We start from the raw sequence: 26,355 nt of genomic DNA, 5'->3' as shown, positions 1-26,355 counted from the left end.
ACTCCTCTGCACAATGCCAGACGAGGGGTAATGTGAGCTCCTTGTAAAAGGAACCCATTTTTTCCAGGGTGATTATAAATTAGATATGAATGGAGGCTTAGGATCCTGGCAGACATTCTCCCAGGGAATTCTTAACTTGCATATATTTGCAGAGTAACCTTTACAAAGGTTAGGCTACTCTTGGAACTAAAACACGACTTTAAAGTCTAACAATTCTCTAAGACTTTCTGTGCATCCCCACTGAGTTACTGTTTAAGGAATCAAAACCTGAACTGTGCTCCAAAGGACCCTCCAGGGCCTCGCTGGAGAACTGATCTGTGTCCAGAGCAATGCTCAGGGATGTCTTGGGTTCAGAATGTGGGGTACCTAGAACTTTCTCCAACTTTGAAGAATTAATGTTTGTGACTGATGTAATTTGGCAGATAGGGTGAGAAAAAGCCAAGGAATACAAAGGTAGAGATAAAGGCTGGTCATGCATTGATAGTAAACAAGGCAAGATCACAGGGGCTCTAGTCTGAATACTCCCACCCCCAAATCGCAACATACAGAAACAAAGTCATGTCCGTGCCAAAAATCAGCTGTGATTCTGCCTTTACTATGTTGCTCTTACTAGCTGTGCAGCCTTGGACTTTGCCTCTCTGACGTTCCCTTTCCTCATCTTTTTACTTAAGAGACTGGTTCTCAACTAAGAGCGACTCCCACTCTACCCCCAGGACATTTGGTCAGGTCTAGAGGCACTTTTGGTTGTCAGACTAGGATGCAGCTGGCATCTATGTGAATAGAGGCCAGGGATGCTGCTAAACCTCCTATAATTCACAGCATACTCCCCTATGACACAGAATTATCAATTAGAGAAGTATTGACCTCGAAAGTCAGAAGTGCTGACATTGAGAAATATTTTTTAAAGATTTTAGTTATTTATTTTTAGAGAGGGGAAGAAGGGAGGGAGAAAGTGAGGGAGAGAACCATCAACATGTGGTTGCCTCTATCACACCCCCTACTCGGGACCTGGCCCGAAACCCAGGCATGTGCCCTGACTGGGAACTGAACCAACAATTATTTGGTTCATAGGCTGGTGTACAGTCCACTGAGCCACAGCAGCCAGGGCCAAAGAAATCTCGATTTACGGAAGGGGACTAGACCTTGTTCATCATTGTATGTGTACCAAACAGTACCATATCCAGCACGTGATGAACATGCAAGAGATAGCTGTTCAACAAATAAACTTATGAAAATATCTAAATATGTATGATTGTCTCTTTTGCCTGCCTTGTAAGAGTGCTAATTTTTGTTTTTTGTTTTTGTTTGACCAAAGTTAGTATCTATGCACAGTTCCCAACACAGTACCTAGCACATAGTAGGTATTCAGTAAATGGTAGCTTACAAGGATGTGATAACATCATTTACCTGAATTTGCTTCACACTTGTTTTAAATAAGAATTCACTGTTTTCATCCTTTGCCAAGATAATAGGCAGTCTGTGCAGGCACAAAGCCCAGTGGGGCTTTTACAAATATTGGTTTACAAAGAATCTTTTTTATCTTGTGTTTTCCAGATAGGTAAGCCAAGGGCCACCTCATTGTGCCTTCATTTCCGCTCCCTCTGGCAGACTTTCCCTAGGCTGAGTTTTGTTTCTTCAAAATTATTGTTTCATTCTTTGCTGTTCTGAAGAAACCTGTTGGTTAATATTAATGCATTTTTATCTTGGGGCATTTCCTTCCAATTCTCTTTTCCAATCTGCTGCCATATTTTGCTTCATCCTTTTTAGTATCAGTGCTACTGGCCTTTCATGTACATACCACATCTGAGCCTCAGAGAAAGCGTGAGGGCTCATACATGGATGGGTGGGGAAACTGAGGCTGAGGAAGTTAAATGACTGCTAGTCAGTAACTTCAGATTTCTCTTCCTTGCCCCCTTCTAGGGTTTGAGAACTACAAGAGATTTAGGGGCGGAGGGCAGAGAAGGGGTTCTGACTTGCTCAAACCCACACAGGAAGTGGTCCCCAGGCAGTTCTCCAGATGCTTCCATCTTAACTTTTTCAGCCCTTATTTCCCAGGCTACTTCTGAAGAGCATTTTGAAATTGGGTCAAATTCATTCATTCAGGAGAGAGTCATTGAGTGTCTCTGTACTCTGTCTGTCACTGATACAATGGGAAAATTTATGCATTTGGGTCTTGTTCTGCCACTTATCACTAGGTTGAATTTTCCTGAGTTTCCTAACTGCTGTGAACTTCAGCTTTTCTTATAGGAAGTGAAAATGACAGCTGTGGCCTGTGTCACAGGGTTGTCGTGACAGCCAATAGTGATGAAGGCAATAAGACTTTGCAAACTGAATTCTCACGAGGATTTGTCCATCCTCTCTTATCTTCCCAAGCCCCTCCCTCAGAGTCTACAACTGGCAAATATTAGGACTTCTGCTACAGGACTTCATGAAGAAAAATAATGATACTTGTGATGGCTTCTATCCGTTGAGCCCCAATTTCTATCAGGCGCTCCACTAAGCACATACATGTATGGTGTCATTAATCCTCTCAGCACCTCTGTATTTTCAGGGTCTCCATTTCACAGGTGAGGTCATTGAGGCCCAGGAAAGTACGATTTCTGGTTCAGGGTTACACAGCTACCCATGAATCAGGCCAGGATTGAACTCAAATTTAGGTGGAATAAAAACCCCATGGTCTTCATTCCTTTACTTAGTCATTCATTGAGCACCTCCTAGTGCCAGACACTGCGCTAGGCACTGAGTGCTCCTGCAGGTGCTTCCTCAACCCCCACTCAGGCAGGACCAGGGTGGCAGCGCAGCTCCTCCTCTCGCAGGAGGTGTGGGGACGTGTGTGCTTCTGCTGGCCCCGAATCCATCAGCTGTGTCAGCCTGTGTCCTTGGGAGGCAGATGATATTAGCACTTCCAGCTGGGAGCTCAGCCGAGTCTCATGAGGAAGTCCGGCCCACCAGCAGTACAAGCAGAGAGATGTGTGCAGAGTCCCCTCATCCCAAATCCCCTGGCCCTGGGACCAGTCCCGTCATGCTTCCTGAGCGACTGCCGGCCAGAGCCTGCTTACTGTTTGGGACTTTTGTCCCTCCTGGCTCATCTTCAGGGGTTTCCTCAGGACAAGGTTACCCCATGGATTAAAGACCACACAGATCGAAAGCTCTGGGAAAGGAAAAAAAAAAAAACCTGTTGGGGCTTCCATAGTGCAAACACCACTGTTGCATGTGGACAAATATTGACTTTTGGGGTTAACTCTCTCATCGATGGCCAGCCTTGGGAGAGGCCATATCAGGCTACCAAGCACTGGTTGCTCACCCAGGTCACAGGAAGCCAGGGTCAAGGGAAGATGCTCCCTGTGTCTCAGATGTCCCTATCTGCAGTGGGCTTCAGCAGTCTCAGTGCACAGGCAGCGTGATGTTCAGCATCACTGAGAGCAGTGTTGGAAGTATGAATACAGTGGTCCACTATGACTCCTGCGTTAGTTCGCTTAGGGCTGCTGTGACCAAGTGCCATAGGCTGGGGGGGCTTGAAACAGCAGAAATGTATTCTTTCACACTTCTGGAGTCCTAAAGCCCAAAATCAAGGGATCAGCGGGCCACACTCTCTCTGGAGTCTCTAGGGGAGGATCCTGCCTTGCCTCTGTCTAGCGTCTAGTGCTTGCTGGTAATCCTTCATGTTCCTTGACTAGTGACGTATCGCTCCAGTCTCTGCCTCTGCTGTCACGTGGCATTCCCCCCTGTGTCCAAATCCCCCTTTTTACATGGACACTTGTCATTAGATTAAGGCCCACCCTAATCCAGTATGACCTCATCTTAATTTAATTATATCTGCAAAGACCCTATTTCCAAATAAGGTCACATTCATTAGGACTTGAACGTTTCAATTTACACCCTACCCATGGGGTTGTTTGTCCCTTAAGTGAAGGTTATGTACCTCCCCACAGCCTCATCAGCTGCCTCCATCCAGCCTCCGTGTTGCCCGAAAGGGACCCTCCCAAATCACTCACAAGGCCCCATCACTCCCCTTCAGAGGTATCCCGCTGCCCTTAGGGAAGTGTCCTCAGTACAGCCACAAAATCCTGGTGGCTCAGCCTTGTTGCCTCATCACTCTGTTGCTACTATTTCCCCTTTCACATTCATATTCGGCTGTCCTTTGTGCTTGCAGCTCTCTGAGCGGGCCTTGCTCCGGTTCTGAATTTCAGCCCTCTTCGAACACTGCTCCTCCAGCCAGAAAACACCTTCCTTCTGTCTTCCTCTGGCTAACTCCTCCTCCTTATTCCTCACTTCTCAACCTGGAAGGTACCGCCCATGAGAAGTCTTTGCTGACTCTCCCTGACACTGTATCAGGTGCCTCCCAGGCCCCCTGTCCTGCCCCATTAGCTCACAAGTCACACTGTGTTGCTGTCATTTCTTGACTTGTCTATGGGCTAACTTGGCCGCAAGGCTTTAATATCAGGCTCTGTATCTTACTCCCCTTACAGTCCTAGATCACGGCTGGCAAAAATAAATGTTTCTTGAATTGAATCAGTTGACTACAAGAAAAAGCAGAAAGCAAAAACAATAACAAGAACTTAGCTGCCTTCCTAATTTTGTGAAAATTAAAGACTTTTCTGCCTTTCTGCCTATGACTACCCAATTCACGCAGCCTCCAATGCTCAGAGAAGGTGCCTTTCAGAGGGACTGTTGTCATGCCAGGGTTTGATCAGGTCTGAGGACAAACCAGGAGGGCCGTTACAAGGCAGGCATGGTTTGTTGAGGGGAATGTCTAGCCTTGGGTCACGCTGAAGGTGGTGGAGTGCCTGTGGCCTCCTTTTGAGTTTTCAGCCCCAGTTCCCTTCTCAATAAAGGTGGATGGCAATGGAAAAAGTGGGTAAACTGAGCTAATTTCTTCTGCTTTGGCACTTGTGTGGTGTAGCTCTTTTGTATGATTGAACATTTTGGCCCACCGAAAAATAAAAACGGTAATCCCCACCCCTCTATTCATTGTGTTTTGCCAAAACAAGCTGTGAAAGAATGTAAAATATATCATTTTGTTGGCACTGTTCATAAGTGAGTCAGTGAGCTTGCTCACATTTACAACTAAAATTGGATTCTAACCTCCCCAAAATTTATGACAACTGCTCCTTCTTGTGGCTTAAATGTTGACATATAATTAATTTAGGATTTCTTCCTGAGGCTTCCTGTCCAGGTTTGTACCTGCCACAGAAATATCCTTGAAAGTTTATCTAACAGCTGGAGCTGTGAAAAACCCCTACTGAAGCTTTGTAAAGCGGATGAACTGTGCCAACAGGAAGGGCCCAAAGAGAAAGGGAGAGGCGGCCAAGGTGGCTGGCTGCCGGAGTTGCCGCGGGTCGAACACATGGCATTTGCAGTTTGGGGGAAGGTGTGAGAGTTCCTTCTGCCTCTCTTCCTTCCGGGCCCTGTGATGTGCTCCCTGTAGAACCTAGGTTGGTGCTTTATGCATCTGGATCCAGCTGGTCCTGATGCCTAGCTCTGCTCTGTCTGTGCTAGTATAGAGAAGGAGGTAGTAAGAACTACTGGTAATTGAATGCCTAGTACACATTACTGTATTGTGCTGCTCTGCTTTATAGAAAAAATTCATATTATTTTATCTTCTCCAGCAGCTGAAGAGGTTAGAATTATTATCTTCACTTCGTAGAATAAAAGAGCTGAGGCTCAGAGAGGTTAAATAATTTAGCTGAGGTCACTTAAACTAGAAAGGGGGGAAGTGGCGGGTGGTTCACATGTGCAGAGCTCCTGCTGGCCCTGTTCCCATGGTAACCCTCACAGGTGGGCAGTGTCATCCCTCTCACCCGTCTTTGTCAGACAAACTGAGCATCCACTAATGGAGTCACTGGAGTGGGTACAGAAAGTTAGACTGCCACCTGGCTTGGCTCAGCTGTAGACTAGAGCTTGCTCCCCACCATGGCGAGATGTAGGGAGACCTGAGTCTGAATCCCAGCTTCCCGATGCCTAGGAGAGACGTAGCCTTGACTTCACCTTGCTGGTTTCTGATAGCCTTGCTCCTAGAGGGGCTGGGCAGGACTGACCCCTGACCCAGGGAAAGAGCAGTCAGTGAGAAGAAGATACGCTGCTACTTCTAATCTATAAGGAGGTCTTTCAGAAACCCAGCTGAGCCCCAGTGAAGGGACTTAGTTTGGGATGATCTAGAAATGCAGCCCAGGGCCATGGCCAAGAAGTTGACTGAGTGAAGGTGAGGAAGGCAAGGCCCCAGTCCCACGGTGGTTACCTCTTACACACATGAACTTGAGTCATTCTTTTCTCATTCCAACACTGTTTTAAAGGGAGAAACTGAACTGCCTCTGACCTGGTTCAGCTTCTACTAGCACATATGTGTCTTCAGGCAGGTTACTTAATTACTCTGGGCCTCAATGTTCTTTACATTAACAGGAGGAAAATAACAGTGCCTAGTCCATGGGGTGATTGTGGAGATTAAATGTGTTAATTTGTGCATATCAGTGGCCCTCATAGGGAGTGTGGAATGGGACAGCTCTCCTAGGAGGCATTTGGCAATGTCTGGAGACATTTTTGATTGTCATGACTTGGAAGGGGATGGGGAGTGCTACTGGCATCTGGTGGGTAGGGGCTGGGGATGCTGCTCAGGCTCCTTCAAAAGACACGATAGGCCCTGGCTGGTATAGGTCAGTGGATTGAGTGCAGGCCTGCGAACCAAAGGATCATGGTTCGATTGCCAGTCAGGGCACATGCCTGGGTTGCTGGCCAGTTCCCAGCAGGGGACGCACAAGAGGCAACCATACATTGATATTTCTCTCCCTCTCTCCTTCCTTTCCCCTCTGAAGATAAATGAATTAAAAAAAAAAAAGACGGGATAGCTCCACAACAAAGAATTATATAGTCCAAAGTGTCAATAGTGCCAAAGTGGAAAATCACTGTTACAAACATTCAAGACTCTTCCTGGCATGTAATAACACATGATAAACATTTGTTATAATTGATACATTCACATCTCTCCTTAAGCCACTATTTATTTGGCACCTGCTATGTGGCAGACATATAAGGAATACTGTAAGACATGCACAGCCTGTCCCTGTGAAGGCAGCTGAGGGTACAATCAGACATTAACCAAATACTAACACAAATGCATGATGCCAACTTGTTCAAAAACAAGAACATATGAGGACAAAGTGGGGGAGAATGCTAAAGGGGTATTTGGCAAGGGGATTTGATCAGAAACACGGTCAAATGAAGCCCCTTTGAAGAAGCGGCTCATAAGCTGACCTCAGAAGGCAACCAGGTAAAGGGCATTGGGGAAGGTGCTCTAGGCAGAGGGAACTGCATGTTTTGGAAACCCCAAAGGTGGACCCAGTTATGTGCCTCCTCCTGCAGGAGGAATCTGCATTCATAGGTTGGAAGCATTAAGGGGTTGCAATATCAAATGGGGCTGGATCCTAAGGAACTCCTCTGCAGCAGTGCTGAGACCACTGGTACACCCTGCCTGGGTCACATGTGGACTGCTAGAGAAACAGGGAGTCCTGCTGAACTGGGCTTTGGACGTGGCTCCAAGGGCACCTCAGACCTACTCATGTTATGCCTCGGGGGTCCACTTTGTCATGCTCTGGCTCCTCGAGCTCTGGCCCAGGTTTTCACTAAGGCATTTCCTAGTCCTCAATCCTGGATGCCAGGCCTATCTTAGAAGAGTTAAACAAGTCTCCACCTGCCAGGACCTTGGGATTTAACAGGGAAACTTCCAGTCAGTTCATATATTATGAAGATGTGTTTTCCCCTCTTTAATGTTCACAGTGACCAGTGGCAAGAGAAGTGCAGGAATTCCCTCTCAGGGCACCCCCACGTCTAAGCTGGAAGCATTTGTGAGAGCCACAAGCCTCATACCATCTCGGAGAATGGGTCCACCTGAGTGGCCCAGTGTTACTCTCTTAGTTATACGTGGAGCCCAGCAATCCCAGTGAAGATTACCTAGTTCACGTATATTCCTAACAGAAGCAAGAGATGGCAAATGGAGGGCCATGTGCTTCATGCAGAACTATAGGTACAGACTTCAGTGTGGAATTACATGCAGACCCAAACCAGAGACCATGTCTGTTTTTTAGCACTGTGCAAATGTACCTGACCTTAGATTCCCTCAGAAATAACCTCTGCTTTTCTCAGACTCCTCATTTTTTGAGGGCATGTCATGTATCCCTTTAAGTGGCCCATCGGTTGATGGACTTCCTGAGAAAACTGTATGCATATTTGCAGATGGATTGTGATTTTGGAGGCATAGTGTTCTATATGTGTTTCTGAAAACCTAACCATGTAAAACAAAAACTAAGTAGTTAATTGGGATCTACCCTTATGAAACACATACTTGGACTGGAGGACCATGTGTTTGTTGCCTGCACCCACCCCTGCTAATCTATCACAAGATTAGTAGATCTGTAGGCACTCCGATAATCTTGTTCTGTAGCATTCTGGCCAGTTTTGCTGCTGACCAGCAACCCTACCCAACAAGAAGAGGTGATAAAGATGTCCAAATGGAAACCAAAATGGCAGTTGATATACCAATGGCCGGGCCCAGATATCCCAGGAAGGTGCCACTTTATTTATAGTGCAGTAAAAATTCCTTTTTGACAAAATAGCTTTTGGTTAACTAGAAATCTCCTGGATGAGAAGACAAGTAACTTTCATGTCAAGGTTTCCCCAGGCCTTTCCAGTTACCTATGAAAAGATAAGAGCAGGAAAGCAAGATTCCATATGCAGGGATGGAGGAGTAGAGGTAACTCAGCAGCAGACATTCTGGTCATCACTGGGGGAGGCTCTGATTTTGAGCAAGTCAAGCCTTGGAGTTACACTTTGCTGACCCTCCCTCAATAATAAAAGCAGACCCTCCCTCAATAATATTTTTAGCATCCCACTCCTTCAAAGGCAACTTAGACTCCAAAGCCTTCATGCAGCCAGAAGACATGTGAATATCCCATCAGTTGGATAGAAGCAATAGATTGGAATCCTCCAGATAGTTCACTCAATCTCAGAATGATAAATGATCAATCACTGCATTCCTCCTAAATGAAATTAAGATGTTAAGATATATTGCTCGGGGCTTCTGGATGGGATTTTTGCAGTTGAATTTTCAACAGAAAATGTATTGCTTTGGAATCACTGGGAAAAGGAGACATTCTGGATCTATGTTAAAGCGAATCATTTGACAGTGGGAAAGAATGCTTCAGACATGTTAATTTTTTTCATATTTAAAAGTGATTAATCATCCAAAATACCGTGAACCTGGAAGTCTACGATGCAAACTCTTGGAGGGGAAGGAGGATGCATATGTCTTGATACTCTGAAGTGCAGGTTTTTGAAGGAGGCTGTAGGTGAGCTCATGATGAAAGATAAAAAGCACAGACTAAAAGTCTATTTGAATGGAGTCTGAACAAAACTCTAGGAATGCATAGAAATCCACAGACTTACTTCTTCAATTAGCCCTGCGCAAAACAGGAGGAAGAGGGGGAGGAGAAGGAGGAGGGGAGATTCTCTTTCAATAGGCATGTGCACACCATCAGGGATGTTACTTCCTCGGAAATCTTTTCCGACCCTGCTGTCAGACTAGGTCAGGGCTCTAACGTGTTCCTGTAGGCTGGAAATCTGATACCTCAGTGTGGGAGAATCACACCATGGCCCCACCACATACTAGCTGTGAGACTTTGAGTAACTTTACTTCTCTGTGCCTATTTCTGGAACAGTGTAATGCATTCGTTAGAGCAACCTCTTCAGAGTGTGAAGACTGGGTGCCATAAAACAAAAGAGTCTGTGCCCAGTGAATGTTCGTGGGTCATTCTTCTTGGTACTTGCCATTATTTTAATTAAGGAATCACATGTGCAGTTTCATTTATTTGTTGAATATAATGTCCTGCGTGTCACTAGATGTGTGCTCCACGAAATCAGAGGTAGCATCTTGCTCGTTCAACCACACGTCCCCGGGACTTAGCATGGTTCCTGGTGGATGCTTTAAAAATTGTGGGAGGGAGAGAGGAAGGGAAGGAGGGAGGAAAGAATTGATCCTTGTACTTGTCAAAAACATAGCTTGAAGACTATATAAAACCCAAACTGAATTTGCCTTTGTGTCCATTTAAGAACTCATTTCATGTCCAACTATACAGACTAAAATAAGGTAGCTTTTTCCATATTCCTTTCTTTTCATGTGAGTGCGGGTTAGGGCTCCTAGGGCTCAGAGACCCTAAATACCTCTAAAAAACCTTCACTCAGCTGTTTGACAGCTTGTGTTTATACATTTTCCTTTTCCCTTTTCACCTACCAGAGGAGTCTTTTCCCCTAAGAGGGCTAGTTTCTTTTGGTGCAAGAAACCCTGATTTGGTGGTCGATTAGAAAACACAAAAAGTTTGGGTGGTGAGCACACAATAGAACACGCAGATGATGTATTATAGAATTGTACACCTGAAACCTATATAGTTTTATTAACCAATGTCACCCCAGTAAGTTCACTTTAAAGAAAGAATTGAATGATGAGGTACAAACACATAAAAAAATTCTCTGGACCTGGAAGAAAAAGATGGATACGAAATTATTCTCTCTGCCATCAACAGCCTCTCAGTGAGAAAGAGTCAAAGATGAATATGTGAATGTACTGTGTAGCCTTTGTTCATCATTGTACATAGGTAGATATAGAAATGGCTTCTACTTCTTCTTGTGGGAGACGGGTGTAGTCAGTTTCAATAAATTCTTGCATTGTGTTAAGACAGAAAAAAACACAAAAAAGTTTGAAGCATGTTGAAATTAAAGTACAGTTAATCAAATGCAAAACTCCATTCAGCCCCTATCTGCCAAAAATAAATAGTTTAAGAAATGATTTTCAGATTGCTGACAATGATGACTGTGTTTATGGCAGTGAGGTTGCCTGCCTCCCACTGCCACCATTGCCGGCGCGCACCCAGCATTTAGAAATTAAACAAAAACACATTGAACTTGCTACATTAGCTGTTGCCACATTGGAACGCTAATGGGTTTAGTGACCACAACGGACCCAGGCCAGAGTGTGTCAACAGCCAAAGGACCAACCTCGATGGCTGTTTGTACTTTGCCCAAGTTGTTACAACTTTAATTCTTTGCAGCTTACTTTTCCTGCTGTTTTGGCCTCTCCCCCACCATGTCTTAAAGAGCATAGAAGCTAGTCAGTCTCCTAGAGCAAGGCTGTGGGGTCCCTGACAAGAGGTCCACAGAGGCCAGCACCTCGGCCTCTGGGTCTAATGACAGGTAGATAAGGGTTCCAGAAGGTGTACCTGACTGTCCTCCTCCTCGGCCTCCAGCCTTCTTTAGTTAGTCACTTTTAAAACTAGTTCTGGGAATGGCCCAAGGTGAAGCAAATGCAAAGAACCCCTTGACTCACCACTCATCTGGAAAAGGGGAGTCTTCCTGCCTCTCTCTTCCCATACAAGAAAGTAGCTGCACATCATTTGCATCTTGAAGGTGATTTCTCGGCACTATACCCAGGCCTTCAGTCCTGCCTGAGAAACGAGGTCACTATCTCCATTTCTAGGCAGCCCAGTTAAGCACTGGGTTGCAGGGCCTTGGCGGTGAAGAGGTTAAATTGCTCGCCTGCCTGGATGTGTGCTTTCCTGCCCACACTTGCTCCTGGCCTAAGGCAGTGCCTGTTGTTTGGGGTGGGGGAAAGGGAGGTCTCGCCTGGACCCAGGTGGCCGACAGGCAAACCATGTTATTAAGAAGCAGGAATCGCAAAACCTTGATCTTCAAAAGAGACCCCTAATTAGTCCCTGGCCCAAGAGTAAATGGCATTCCACCTCAGCAAGGTGGGAAGGGCGCCTTCAAATCCTGGGGACTAATTGCCATTATTGGCTCTATGAAGATTCTGTTGTAAACACTTGTCATCTGAGTCACTTCTGGTCTGCAAACTTGAGATATCGAATTGTTCCTTAAGGTTTCAGATTCTCCAGAGTGCCTTACTGACTCTTTCCTCGGAGGCGCCTCTCAGCTTTCTTAGCCCTGGCTGCAGAAACACCTCTGTTTCTATGGAAAGCTCGTCCGAATATTGAATTCTTCTCAGTAAAAGAATTAAAAATGTTTTATTTTATTCTCGTTTGAATTTGAAAATGCTATCTCAAAAATCAACTTTAAATTTAGGCAGACAGGATTTGTCAAGGAGCTGATGGGGCTTAAATGTGAGGCTTCTCAAGTCCACAGACCCTTCCAAGACCCCGGAGGGGCCCCTATTGATGTGTTCACGGGGCCACGTACTTACTTTTGTTGAGTTTGAAACAGTCAGCTATCTGTGTATTCTTTTTTAAAAGAGGGCCCACTAAATAATATAAAACCAAGATGTGCTCTTTAACACTCAGGTGTGTCTCTTACCTTTTGTATCATGTCGCTCCTACAGAGTAAGTATTTTCTCCCTTTGATGTTCTCTGACTTCTTGCTTTCTAGTTCTGTTTGGCATTTGTGAGGGGGAAGGCAAACTTCTTCAGGCCATGTGCAGGATGCTAGGTTTTGTCTAAGTCTGAGTAGAGAATGTTTCTACCCTTGAACTAGAGACTGTTTTAAGAGCTTGGGGCTTAGAGATCCTGGATCCATCCCTGTCAAGGGCAGCCTGGATAATACCTACCTCAGATGGTAAAAGAGGCCAACCTAAAGAGAGGTCCAGGGGCCATTGAGATTCTATTATTTGGACATCTTCAGGACAATAAGTATGTCTGAGTGGGGCAGGAGGGGTAGGGAGAAAGCTATGAATAATTCCTGAATGTTCTTGTGAAGTCTGCATTTTCTATTCACCTTAGGATGAGCTCTTAGCAAGCATTCAGGGGCCCTGAAATGGTACAGTCCGTGCTAAATGAAACATCCATAGGAAGCTATGATGCAGGGCCAAATGCCACAGAATGCCAAATAGCCTCTTTCTCTAGAAGCTGAGTGTCAGAACCATTTGGTCGGGGAACTAAGGAATCACCATTACTCAGCAATAATTCCTATATACGAACGGTTGAAGGTGGGCCAGGGAGGTGGAAGTTCTGTGAGCCAGGTTAGGGTATGTGCTCATAGGATCCCAGTGTCTCCGTGATGAAAGTGGATGGGGTTTTCCTCTGCAGGTGCTCTAACAACATGACATACCAGGTGAGGGCACGGAGGCACAGGCCCTCCCTGAGTGGGGTTCTCCGGGGGGCTCGCCTGGGTCTCTGAAGTGCGGGTGTTCTGCCTATGGAATCGGCCCTGTCTCCGATGTCATTTGCAGCACCCCCGAAGACCCCCAAAGCACTGGTTTAACCTGTACGTTTCACTGATTTGAGATGTTAGAAATTGTATGCCAAAATTTTGGTTATTTTAACTAGTTCAGAAAAGAAAGACTAACATCGGTTTTGACAACAAACAAAACCAGTTTTTGTTCTATCAGTTATGTTTAAAAGATTCCAATTTCAAACTAAACACAATGTGTGGTTATTCTGTCAGCGATTTATATAGCCACTAGGGCGCCACAGTTACACACTGCATACATCATTGTATTTTTAAAATGTACTTAATGAACATTTTTTTCTTTTCTAGTAACTACTTCATTGCCTTAAATGAATGCATTCCAATAGAATTTGTAACAAATGACCACTTTGTGTTTGCATTAATGCCAAACACGTTTAACAAATTTTTAACAAGGAACCCTGGCAAAATGCCAAACTCCTGGAGGGACACTGAAGGAATGCTATAAATTTAAACTAGATTTTACCTTTTCACTTAGCTCAGCAAGTGTCTTAGGTGTCTTGCTATCTCAGGACTGTGGCATTTCTATTTTATGTCAGATAAGCTGTACATTTTTATTATTTTTATTACTTAGGTTGTACCTATGTTCATGGGACACTTAAATCTCTGAAGCTGTGTCAGAAATAATATGATAGCAGCTTAGAAATTCATTTTTAATTTTCCACAAATTGTTTATATCTTGTATAGGTTGGTAGATACATGTATGCAAGTACATCTTATTAAAATATAATTGTATTTAAAACAGCACAGCCAACCAGTTAAATTTAAAAAATAGATTAGATCAGTGGATCTCATCTGGGCGTGATGTTTCCCCTCGGGGGATATTTGGCAATATTCAGACACACTTTTTATTGTCGTGATTGGGTGAGGGGGCGACACTACAGGCAGCTGGCGGGTGGAGGCCTGGGATGCTGCCAAACACCCTGTGATGCCCAGAACAGGCCTCACAACAAGGAGTTGTCCGGCCCCAAATGCCAGCAAGACCAAGACTGAGAAATCCAGAAGTAGAGTGACAAAGCTCTTGGCTTACGGGCAGTCTCTTACGCTAACGAAGTTATTATTTTAAGAAATAAAATTACAACTAAAAGTACGTTGCGTCTCAACAAATATTTTAAAAGTTGCATAGAGTACCTAATGCTGATGTTGAGTGGCAGATTTTTGATTTTTACTTTTGCTGCCCGCTGTTTGCCCTCGAGAAGATTGAAGCCTGGCCCATAGCCACTGAGCCTAAAATGTCTGGTGGCCTGAGTATGGGTCATGTGCAAGCCCAGCTGATACGTGGCAGGGCTCCTGCCCACTGGAGCACCTGGTCACCACTGGGCAAAGAAGATGGTCTTCAAGGCAAGGCCAGGGCAGACAGGGCATTGCACCTCTACAGGGGAGAGTTTTAGGTGTTAGGTGGGCGGGCACTTTCACTTCAATAGCTATACACATATTGGAATGTGTATAGGACAAATACTGGCACCATTACGGTATTAAGAAAATTCCTCTTAAAAAGGAAATTTCGATTTTTAGAAAAGAATTTTTAAAGAAAAAAAATGTGGCAGGTGTAATGGAGAGATCACAAAATTGGGATGATAGAACACAAAAGACCAAAGCTTAGAGAGTCCTGGACTCATTGCAAAGAGAATGGGCTCTGGGGTGGAGAATGGGATCTGAGGTACAAGTCAGACCCAGGTTGGTGGTAATTTGACCCAAAACATTCAGTTCCCATAAGCTTCAGTTTCCTTACCTGCTCAGGACTAGCAACCAGGTCAGTGTTGTGGCGTTGTCCAGCTCACTTGAGGTAATTCATGCAAAAGCACAGGATGTTGTAGTTGTGACAGGTAGCATGTACCAAACACTAGCTATGAATAATTCTGACCCCAATAATAATGGCAAAAATAAATCCTAAAGACACATAGCAGTGTACTAGTATGTTGCCATTTTTATGTACGCATCTGAATCAGTCTGATTTCCTTCATTTAAACTACTATGGTGGCCCTGTCTAGGTAGCTCAGTTGGTTAGAGCATTGTCCCCATACACCAAAGCTGCTGGTTCAATCACTGGTCAGGGCACATCGACCAATGAATACACAAAGAAGCAGAACAACAAATCCATGTTTCTCTCTCTCTCTCTCTCAAATCAGTAGATATAATTAAAAATAAATAAATAAAATATTTAATGGTCGCACTACCAAAGATGAAGTCTGGAGTCTCTGAGTTGCCCAGCAGCGAGCTCTCATCCCGAACAGCAGTTTGCAATTCTGAGCCAGGGCTTACTGGGCTGCCCCCACCCTCCCTGCCGCCAAACCTCTGGGCTCTGAAGTGTTACATTTTATTGCCCTGTGGAGCTGTAGGAGGCCACTCGCAAGGTAAAATGCTGCTCTCCACTCATATTTTTGAATTATGGCTTCAAGGTGGTTGCTCCTATCAAGAAAATTAAATGATTTAACATAATTTGTTGCCACTTTGATCACAACAATAATAAATAAATCTTCATGAGGAAAATGGGAAACCCATTCTGGCCCATTTTAAAAGATGTTAAGTAATAACACAGATGTAGTTATAGATTTTTTTTTTTTGTAGCAGAAACAACTCTATTGGGCTTTCCTGTGAGCGGAGTCCCTGAGTGGAGTTGCTCTGTACAATGCCCGCCGCCCCACAAAAGGAGCTCGTCTCTTCAAACCCTTGTTAATTAGCCTATCAGGGGTGTTCTTTTATGTGAGCACCCTGTGCAATTTGGGGGCATCCAAAGCCATGTGAATGGGTGTCTGTTTTTGTACCTGGGGGCACATGGCTCACATTTGGAAAGCACATGGAGTGTAATGGACATTAACCCAGATGTCAAAAATAGCCTGCGTTTTACTACTGTTATTAAACAGTTTCCCCTTTAACCCCTCCGTGTTTACCAAAGACCCCTTTCTCCCAGCCTGTTTCTGCAAATCACTACTGAAAGGCCAGGAGAAGAAAGCCATAATCGGGCAGGTGTCTTTATTCCAAAGAAAAACAGTCTGAAGGCATATTTGTGAGATACCACACATTTATAGCCTGCCCTCCTGGGGGCACTGGTTCTGGGGTGGAATCTCTCTGTTGTACTCAGCTTGCCCCCCAACCCCCCTGCCTCACCCCAAAATGCACCCCACCCCTGACACACACTTTGGGGTTCCCTTTGGAAGAATCAACTCAAGATTTTTCACAATGGAAATAGCTTTCTATTTTACTATGACGCCAGTCACACATTCTTTGATTTAAAATATCCAAAAAGTACAACAAAATTCTAAAGAAGAAAATGTAAAACCATCATCTAGAAGTAATTAATGATATTCTAGTATATATATATGCAATGCTTAGGTTTATGTGTGTGTTGAGACAAAAATGAGATTGAATTACACACATAAAATTGTAATCTGCTCTATTCACTGAAAAAATTGTGAATATCTTTCCCTATAATAAAATAGATAATCTACCTCATAATTTTCACATAGACATTGAATAAATCTTAAGCACCCCCATCACAACTATGTATTCATTTTTCCTTCAAATCACAAATTTTTAAAATCCTCATTCTTTTATTTATTTGTAAGTCTATTTGTTGTCTGTCTTTCTTCTGAAAATACAGGCTCCATGAAGACATGGATTATGTCTGATTTTTTTTTATTTTTATTTTTTACCATTATATCCTTGGCACCAAACATTTTTCCCAGCACAGAGAAGAGCTATGTTAGGTTTTGACTGCTGCATAACAAATCGCAAACCTAGTGGCTTAAAACCACACCCATTGCTTTTCTCGTAGTTTTGTAGGTCAGAAGACTAGTCAGGCTCCACTGGGTTGTCTCTGTGGTCTCAAAAGGCAAAAGTCAGGGTATTAGCCAGGCTGGACTTCAGCCTGGAGGCTCGGGGGAGCTCCTAGCTCCAAGCTCATTCAGGTTGTTAGCAGTTTCTTGTGAACTGAAGGTGGTAGAACTGAGGTCCTGTTTCTTTGTTGGCTGTCCGGCGGGACCCTCGGATCCTGCAGGGCACTCTCAGGTCCCTGCCCCAGGGCTCCCTCCATCTCAGCATAGCATACCCTGCTAGTGTGTCAAATTCTCCCACTTTCCCTTTGGCTAGCAGAAAGAGGGAAGTCTCTGCTGTCGAAAGACTCCTATGATTAAATTAGGTCCACTCATCTCTCTTTTGTTGACTTGGAGTCAAGGGATTATTAACCTTAATTCCATTCATGAGGTGACGTGATCATGCTATGAGACGTTCACAGTCCAGATGCCAAAGATAAGAGCAGGAAGTCTTTGAGGAGGGGGAGGCGGTGGGGGTGTGCCTTTAGGACCCTGCCTACTCTAGGTGCTCTCATACCTGGGGAATGAATGAGGAAATCAACATGTTCTGTTCCACCAACTGTGCTAGATACAGGGAGGCTAACTGAGCAGGACTAGCTTGCTCCGCCGTTCTAGAGCCCAGACCAGTGCTGTTCAATAGAAATACAATGCAAGCCATGTCCGTAACTTGGAGCCCCAAAACTACAGCCGTATTAAAAAGAGTAATAAGAAATAGGTGAAATTAATTACCATAATATGTTTAATTTGCTCTAGTACATCCAAAATATCATTTTAACATGAAATGGATATAAAATAATATTCCTACTAAATCTAAAATTTAATATATTGATGTATACTCATTCAACTTCAGTATTTTAAAAAACTAATTTCATACTACATCTTCAAAATCCAATGTATATTTTATACTTACAGCACACCTCACTTTGTGCTAGCCACATCTCAAGTGCTGAGTAGGTACATGTGGCCAGTGGCTCTCACTATTAGACAGTAAAAATCTAGACAAGTCACTAGAAGGGGATATTGCAGTATGTGGGAGACATCCTGTGCTACTTTCTACACTTGGGGGGTCAGGAAAGGTTTCTAGAGAAGACATGATATCTAAACTGAGACTGATAAGTAAGTAGGAATCAATCAGGTCAAGGGTTGGGATAATGCACATCACACAGAAAAGATGGTGAGGTGGAGAGAGAAAGAAAGCATTAAGACAGCAGAAGCAAGTTCAGCAGAGGTGGAATACGGAGCACGCTGCTGGAGAGGGGCCAGATGGGCCTGGCCTGGGTTCTCAGGAGTCCATCTTTCACCTGAGGACAGTGGGATTGTATGTGAGGGTTGTAAACGTAGGATGCAAGATGAAGTTACTGTCATCATTGAAGTAGCACTGGTGTCTGCACTGGATGAGGATACTGAGTCCAGTTCTGTAAGACAGGATGGTTGGGCCAGCTGCGACTATCCAGGTGAGGGAGGACTGGCCAGAGATTTTCTCACAGTGGGGAGCTCTTTGCTGAAAACCAGGATTCCTTTTTTAATTTTTTTGGCTGTGTGCATATTTGCCCCTCAACAAGGGGTCATCTGCATTTCCAAGAGCTGACCATGTCCCTGGAGCTTCTTTCTCTTGAATCCATTTAGGGCTTCTGGCTAACAGATTGTCTGATTGAAGGACACTGTTTGAGACTTCTCTTTGCCACAGCATAAACCTTAACCCCAGACAGTGCACTGCCTCGTGGCCTGTGGCCTAGCTGCCAAGTCTTTCTCTCAACTGAATAAATGATTGTTCTTTGCTACTTTATCTTGGAAAAAACATCAAGGCCATCGGACATTCACTGTGATTATTTTTCATTCGTTTCCCCATCAGTTAAACACAACTGGTGCATTTTAGTACTACTTTGGGTTTCTCTTTATCTTTTAATCAGGTGCCCTTTTAATATATTGGTCAGCCTTTTAAAAGGATGATTAAGAAATGCTTAATGCACAAAAGAATTAGAGCTATGCACAGCTCACGAAGCAGAAAGCGTGCTCTGACTTACAATTTTCACACAAAGTTTGCAGAGATTTTATGTGCTGGAATGAGTAATACGATCTGCTCTAGGAACTCCCTAGCTTTCTGGCTCTGCAAAAGTCATTTTTTTGCCCCAATTCAAGTTTCTTAACCAGAAGAGTTACACCAAACTCCTCAGAGTATGAATTAGCAGAGTTCACCCAAGCCACATATTGCATTAACACTGTTTAATGATGGCTTGAAATAACGGCCTACCTGGGCAGACACCGGGATCTTTGGCACACTCATTAGTCAGTGTGACTTGAGAAGTGCTGTGTATCAACCACCAAATCAGACAGCTCAGGCTGTATATAAAAAATGGCTCGCACGTGTGTGAGTGTGTGCGCGTGTTTGATCTTTCCCCTCCCTGCCATATTCCCCAGATAGCTGCACTATTGCCATATGCCCGGAAACTCCCAAAGTATTCAAAGGCCATATGTGAATGATAATGATGCAGGCGCACAAAGCTGAGCATCAGCAGGGAAGAGAGTCATCCTTTGAAAGGTCAGTGTGGGATGGTGCTCTCTTCTTACCCATTGTACTCTTTCCTTCCAGCCTGTGGTTGTATTCCACACTCGGGGCCTCTTGCCAGGACAGTGAGAAAACCTGAGGTGCTCTGGATACCTGTTCCCCAGAGCAGGAAACATGCAAATGCATACTGCTGCATCGAGGGTTCAGTTTAAGCTTACACACAGGCCTTTGGGTGTGGAGATGAAAGCCAACTTTGTTTAAGTTTGCTCTATTAAAGAGATGTCAATATTCTTTTTTAAATGTATTTTTATTTACATAAAAATTAAATTAAATTAAATTAAAAAATAAATTAAATTAAATTATGGTAAAATATACATAAAATTTACCATTTTAACCAACTTAAAGTATACAATTTAGTAGCATGAAGCACATATGCAGAATTGTACAACCAATGCTACTATCCACTTCCAGAACATTTTTAAAACTGCAAACAGAAAATCTATGCCCACTCAGCAATACCTCCTCCTTCTCCCTCCCCTGGAGCCCCTGGTATTCTCTAATCTATTTTCTGCATCTATGACTTTGTCTGTTCCAGATATTTCATGTAAGTGGAATCATACTGTATTTGTCCTTTGGTGTCCAGTTTATTTCACTTAACGTGTCATCAAGTTTCGTGCATGTTGTAGCATGGGTCAGAAATTCCTTCCTTCCTGGGCCTGAACAATATTCCATGGTGTGTATATACGCCTTTTCGTTTCTTCATCCATGTGTTGATGGACACTCGGAAGTTGTTTCTGGCTTTGGATTATGGTGGATAATGCTGCTATGGACACTGGTGTATCTGTTGGTGTCCCTGCCTTCCCTTTTCTGGGCATATGCCTAGATGTGAAATTGCTGGGTCCAGTGTTCTTTAAATTGTTGCACATGGTTCGTAAGTGAATGTTAAGTCTTCTCACCAGAAAACTTAAAGTCTTGACTGTCTTTAATTCTCTAATTTCTATAAAGTCAAGTTAAAAACAATTTATAAACCATACTCATTGTAAAAATGTGGAGAAAAAAAAGTGACATGTAATTTGATCACATATGAATAATCACTGGAACATTTTGGCATATTTCCTTTCCATTGCTTTTTGCATATCAGGAGACAACTGAATCCTATATTTACATCTTTTGAAAAAGACTCCTTTTCAAATGTGTTTGCAGGACACAATTTAATTTTCTGTTCCCTTTATCCTTCCTATATGCTTTCTCCTCATTGCTACCATCTCCCTTCGCCAATCCCAACCAACCCTAACCAGGAGAGTGGTGGGGGGTCAGTGCAGGGCAGGGAGGTGAGGAGCCTCTGGGAGGATTATCTTCAGTGTCACTGCCAAGGACTAGGATACTAAATGATGTGCTTTCTTGTTGCAGCTATCAGAAGGGCTGACTAAAGGAAAAACGCACCTCTGCAGCAATATTCTGATAATCTATTGCAGCGTGGCTCACATCACCGTCCATCCCCACCTGGAATGCTCATCAGGACTGAAGAGGAGTCTCACTTCCATTGTTGAGCACGATTCTGTTCTACTTGATATTTCCTTCATCATCTCATGTCGTTCCATTGGTTGGAGGGAAGAATGTGGTAGAGGAGAAAAGTGTTAGATCTTCCTTTTTTTTTTTTGGCCAGGATTTGGGCATTTAAAATTGGATCATCTCTTCTGAATGTCATTATTTGATAACATTTTATTTATGTTACTTCAACATCATTGACTAAATTTTGAATTCCATGGGATTTCAACTGTGAATTCAGCTTCTATTGGAAAACTAGCTTCATCTCCAGTTTTTCTGCTGGTTCGGTCTAAGTGGTCATTCCTAATGCACTAGATTATCAAAAGGTATGAATTCTGGGAGTGAGTGATGTTGGCAGTGTTTGTGTATCAAGATGCATGGAGTGTTTGACAAAGAAACCAAAACACCAAAAATGGCGAGCCTTTACCCTCCTCTATTTCTTTAATCTGCTGTTCAAAGAACCACATTTTGATGGTGTGACCAGTAGTTACCTCTGGGCCAGGTTGGAAATGAAATCAATTTTTTAAACCACTAATACTTGCCAAGAAATCGCCTTATGAGAACGTGGTGTGTGTCTCTGACGATGTGTGGCACATCTAAATTGATCATTCATAATTTTATCGACCCTGTTTCTGTACTGGAGAGTGGCAAAAGCCTGAGGCACCTGCGTGTTTCTGTTCTGTGTGCTCCACGCACCCCCGTGGCTCGGGAATGGCCAAGCCTCAGACTCTTACTATTCTCGTACATTCAGGTCTCCATGAAGAAGCTGGGACTCATTCTCATTTCCAGATCCAAATGCTGTGCAAACAGTGTGAGCTTAGTAGATCTTCTGTAAATGAAAGGTCATTTCTCAATTTTTCAAAAATGTCTCCAACATGGATTCCAAAGCATTTTCAGCATCAAACATGAAAACATTGATGAATGAGAAATAATCACAAAAGCTGTGTATCTGTATATAGCTCTACAACATGTTTGTGGGCACAGAGTCATTATTTAAAGCACATGCCAGGAACAGAGACCAAATTTTGAGGTCTTTTACATACAGTGACATGGTACTAAGGAGAATTAAACTCCTACTGCTTCCTCTGAAGATTAAAAAAATTAAAGTGTTATAACTTCATAAAACTCATGACCAAGTCTGGCAAACATGTGCAACTCTTGTATTGATCCATTTTTTTTTTTGTCAATGGAAGAAACCCTTCCACGTGTATGCAAGTGGGAGATGAAAATCTGCATTTTTAAAGGACAAACAGTGAATTTAAGCATGAGTGGCCTTAATAAATATAGTTGTCTTTCTTTGCTGCTGTGGAAAGGATTCTAAACAGATGTTTCTGAAGTCTTGCATTGAATTTAGTTGTTATTATTACTTTTTCAAATGTTGGTGCAATTAACTGGACCTCTCCCGTGAGCCATAGAGATATTTGAAGACACCTTATTTGTCGGGAAAAACGAAACTGTGTCTGAGTTGCACTGTTCATCCTTGGTGCATTAGGAGTAATCTATTCAAGCAGGCTTCTTGCTTCTGGCTTTGTTCTTGTTCTGAGTATAGCAAGCTCTGTAAAACTTATGTGTTGCATAAACCATCCAAATGCATTCATGTTTTAAAAGTTGTCCTTTAACTATCAACGGGATATAGGTCTTGATTGGAAAAATGAGCAGAACTCTTTGCACATGTATCTAGCACATTTTGACACAATGTTGCACTGAAAACCCAGGTCACAAATGTGGCCCTATGAACAGTTTGGAAGTCCTCGCATAGAAGGTCCTCACTGCCTCTTACAGCCAAGTCCTGACCTGATCTCTGCAACTGAAGACTTGAAGTAGGAAGTGGAAGATCCACTAGGGAGAATAGGATCCTTGAAACAGACAAAAGCATACTGTTAGCTATTTCTAAGTATGTGCCAATTTCATTACAGCTATTGTTTGGGGAATCATTTTTGCCCCACTTGTGTTTATTAAAAATAATACTGATCTTACCTTTATGGGGGCATATTATTTAGTCCCTGAAAAATTAAATTCTGTCTGACATAGCATCTCTTCCCATTTCATGTAACATTCCTGATGTTTGGAGGTCACAAAAATTCTCTTTTAATATATTAAAAATAGTCTCTGGGTTTACGACAAACACTGTGATGTTGGGAAGATATTTCCTTTGTGCAAACTTTAGTAGGTCACCCTCTAATCATAATGAAGTTGGAAATAAAAGACGTTGAGGCTAACATTTGGGAGAAGGTGGTCTTCTCGCCTTGTGCAAAAGCAGGCTTGTCCTTTATACCCGATTTGATTTCCTTGTACAGTCTCGATTTTGTATTTAATGATTTTTGTGTATCCAGTATGCACGTTAACAGCGTGTCAACTTTCATTTGAAAGTGGGTTTCAACTTACTTTTTAAACAGTGTTTATGACAAGACCTCAGATGTGTTGACATAAGTTCTATCTGAGATGTTTTTGTGTTGAGTGGCGTTTGAATGCTGCCAGGGGTCAGTGTATCTAATTCCCAGAGACCCTCGTTTGATAGTGCTTCTTGTAATATTTCTTCAAGTGAGTGGCATGTGGGTTGTGATATTGACGTTGTGATTACGGACTTTGATAGGAAATAAGTAACTAAATAAAACTAAGGAACCCTCAGAAACTACCAGTGGGCATGTATTAGCCAGTCATTGTGACCTCTTGTCTAGTAGAAGTACAATGTGCAAGATATGTACAGTTCATAAATTTGTTATCATGTGTATGAGAAGTACTTTGTGCTGATCGCCTTATTTATATTCATCAAATAAACTTCGTTTCTTTCTGAAGTGAGTTCATCCCGTCTCTAATAAATGTTCCAGTTGTGGTGGTTTCTAGTGTTTTTTGGGGGGGGAGGTGGGGGGGGTGGGGGTAGGGTCATGGGTCTCCATTTGAAGAACCTATGGACTTGAAGACAAAAAAAAGGGAAAGGAAAGGCACTAATTTTACCAGAACAGCCAAAGGTTTAAATTTCTCTGTATGCATTGCTGGATATAGAGATTAGTATTAAAAAATTGAGTCATTGAATGTATCTCCCATCTTCCTTCTCTCCCTCCTTCTTTTCCCTTTTTTTCTTCCTCTCTCTCAGTGCTTCACTCTTTATCTTTCTCCTCCCCTCCCTCTTTTTCTACATTCCTCCTTTTCTCCCTGTTGCCCTGCACTTTCCATGGGATTCATGTCAGCCTCTGCAAGGTTCTCTTCACTTGGTGGCATAGTTGACTCCCAATGGCTTTGAGGATTCTTGAACTTTTTAGAAGAGAGTCCTTCCCTCCCCAACATCCATGTCAGCCCCGTAAAGGGGCTTTCATTGGTTCGTTTTGGATCATGCATCTGATTACTTTATTCAGGGGAGTTGGGAGGGTGAGACCTAGTGATTGATAGCCGTAGTGTGGGAGGGGCAGTTTCCAAAGGGAAAAAGATGCGCTTTCTTCTAGAAGAAGAGGGCAAGAGTGCTGGAGGCAGAAGTAACAGCTAGCCCTGCCATGACTTGGATACACACACAAAAGCATCCAGAAAAATTTAGAAAATTGTCCACAAAGGGGCTTGCCAGCCTTCACAACTCACCTGTGGATCACAATGGGGACCCAGCTGCTGGCTTCTTCAGAGGTTTGAATTATGTTGCAGGGAATGAGTAACCAGTTCTTACCTTCCCTGAAATCAAAGGGTAATGGATTATCACAGCTAGAACGGATGTTAGATGTCATTGTCCCCAGAGCTTCTGAAACAAGACTATGTGCCCCTGGGGACTCTCCGTGGAAAGGGCGGGACAAAATCTCCCCCCATTTGGCCTTTGACAACACAGAGAAAATATCATTTGGTTTCTGTGCTTTATGGACTCAAAGCCACCAGCTATGAAATTCTCTCATAGTCAGGCAAGTTTTAAGGTGACCTGCAAAGTCATTTGCCCCTTTCATTATGTTGCCTTTTATAGAAAAAGAAGTTTTGTTGGACAAGGATTTCCTACCTCCTAGAACTTCCTGAAGCAGCCAGCTTGGTTTCAGGTCTGGTGATATAAACTCAGCTGGCCAGATGGAGCTTCTGCTGCCTAATCCACACACCAGTCCTTCAGGTGAGAAAGGCACCAGCCCACACACCGCTGGATTCTACCACAAGTCAACCTTTAGTGTCATGGAGACCCATACACTTACTTTCAGTATGCTTGAGGTTTTGACCTTGCAAATCTACCTTGACTGTTCCTAGTATCTGTGAACTGCTAAAAAGAATTAGAGAGACACTCTAATTCTTAGAATTGCTGATCCATAATAATCATCATATTAACAATAAGTAAAGATGGATAAAAATAATTGAATATTGAGCATTTTCTGGGAGCCACACCACAGGGCTAAAGACGAATGTGTGACTCATTTATTCCTGACAACAGTCCTATGAGGTGGGTACTGTCATGACCCACATCTGACAGTGAGGGAAGTGGAGCCCACAGAGATGACAAGTAACTGCGTATTTATAGAGCACGTATTTGGTACCAGCATTGTGCTTACATGAACTCATTTACCCTCCCAGTAATCCCATGAGAGAGATACTATTACTATTCTCACTTTATAGACACGGAAGAGGGCATCCAGGGAGCTTACGTATCTCACTCAAGGTCTCCTACATGGTCTGTTCTGTGATGGAGTCAAACTTTGAACCTAGAGCTCAGCAAGCTCCTCTCTTGCATGCACCAGGCCCCAGGTCAGATGGGAAGGGACATTCGGGGCTGGGACTCGGATCCTACTGGTGCCCACCCAGCAGTGCTTCCTTGTTGTAGGTTTGGCCTCTAAAACACCTATAGAGCTCACAGGGGCTAAAAGGAATCAGTTGCTTCATCAACGCTACAGTTGACCCATATCATGAGAGAATAGCCATGAATCCCAGTGAAAATCAAGCCACATATTAAAAGAGAATCCAGACAAAGCTTAGTAAATTGGATTTAAACTTGTTATCCATGGGTCTCGCTGATTTCTTCTGAGCCCTGGACACTAGCCTATCTGTCCTCCTAGGCATCCTTGGGTTTGCAGGGTAGAGTATCTGGGACAAGAGACGTGACAGGTGTCCCCAGGTAGGAGAGGGCCGGAGTGCCATGTTGAGTGGTGTGGACATAATGATGCTGTTGGCCATTGGTTTTCAACTTCAGGCATTCGAGTACTACTTTCCTGGTTTTTGATATATCCGAATACAATATGTCATTGTAGTTAAATAATTTTAAAAAATTAACCGGTCTCACATATTATTTAAATAAATTTACTT

General features: G+C 43.4%; 1 protein-coding gene across 1 annotated transcript in view; it reads left to right on the top strand.

The window, feature by feature from the left end:
• Positions 1 to 23,892, top strand: part of ERC2 (ELKS/RAB6-interacting/CAST family member 2) — a 669,672-nt gene extending 645,780 nt beyond the window's left edge. Inside the window, exon 14 of the mRNA XM_037041287.1 lies at positions 20,965 to 23,892. The gene's annotated coding sequence lies outside the window, so the exon portion shown is untranslated. The remainder of the gene's footprint in view (positions 1 to 20,964) is intronic.
• The last annotated feature ends 2,463 nt before the right edge of the window (positions 23,893 to 26,355 follow it).

Source organism: Sturnira hondurensis, unplaced genomic scaffold (genome assembly GCF_014824575.4).
Source record: "Sturnira hondurensis isolate 20B ecotype Veracruz unplaced genomic scaffold, ASM1482457v3 Scaffold0002840, whole genome shotgun sequence".
NCBI lineage: Eukaryota > Metazoa > Chordata > Mammalia > Chiroptera > Phyllostomidae > Sturnira > Sturnira hondurensis.
Note: the sequence above shows the minus strand (reverse complement) of the source record. Positions and strands in the feature narration are given on the sequence as shown.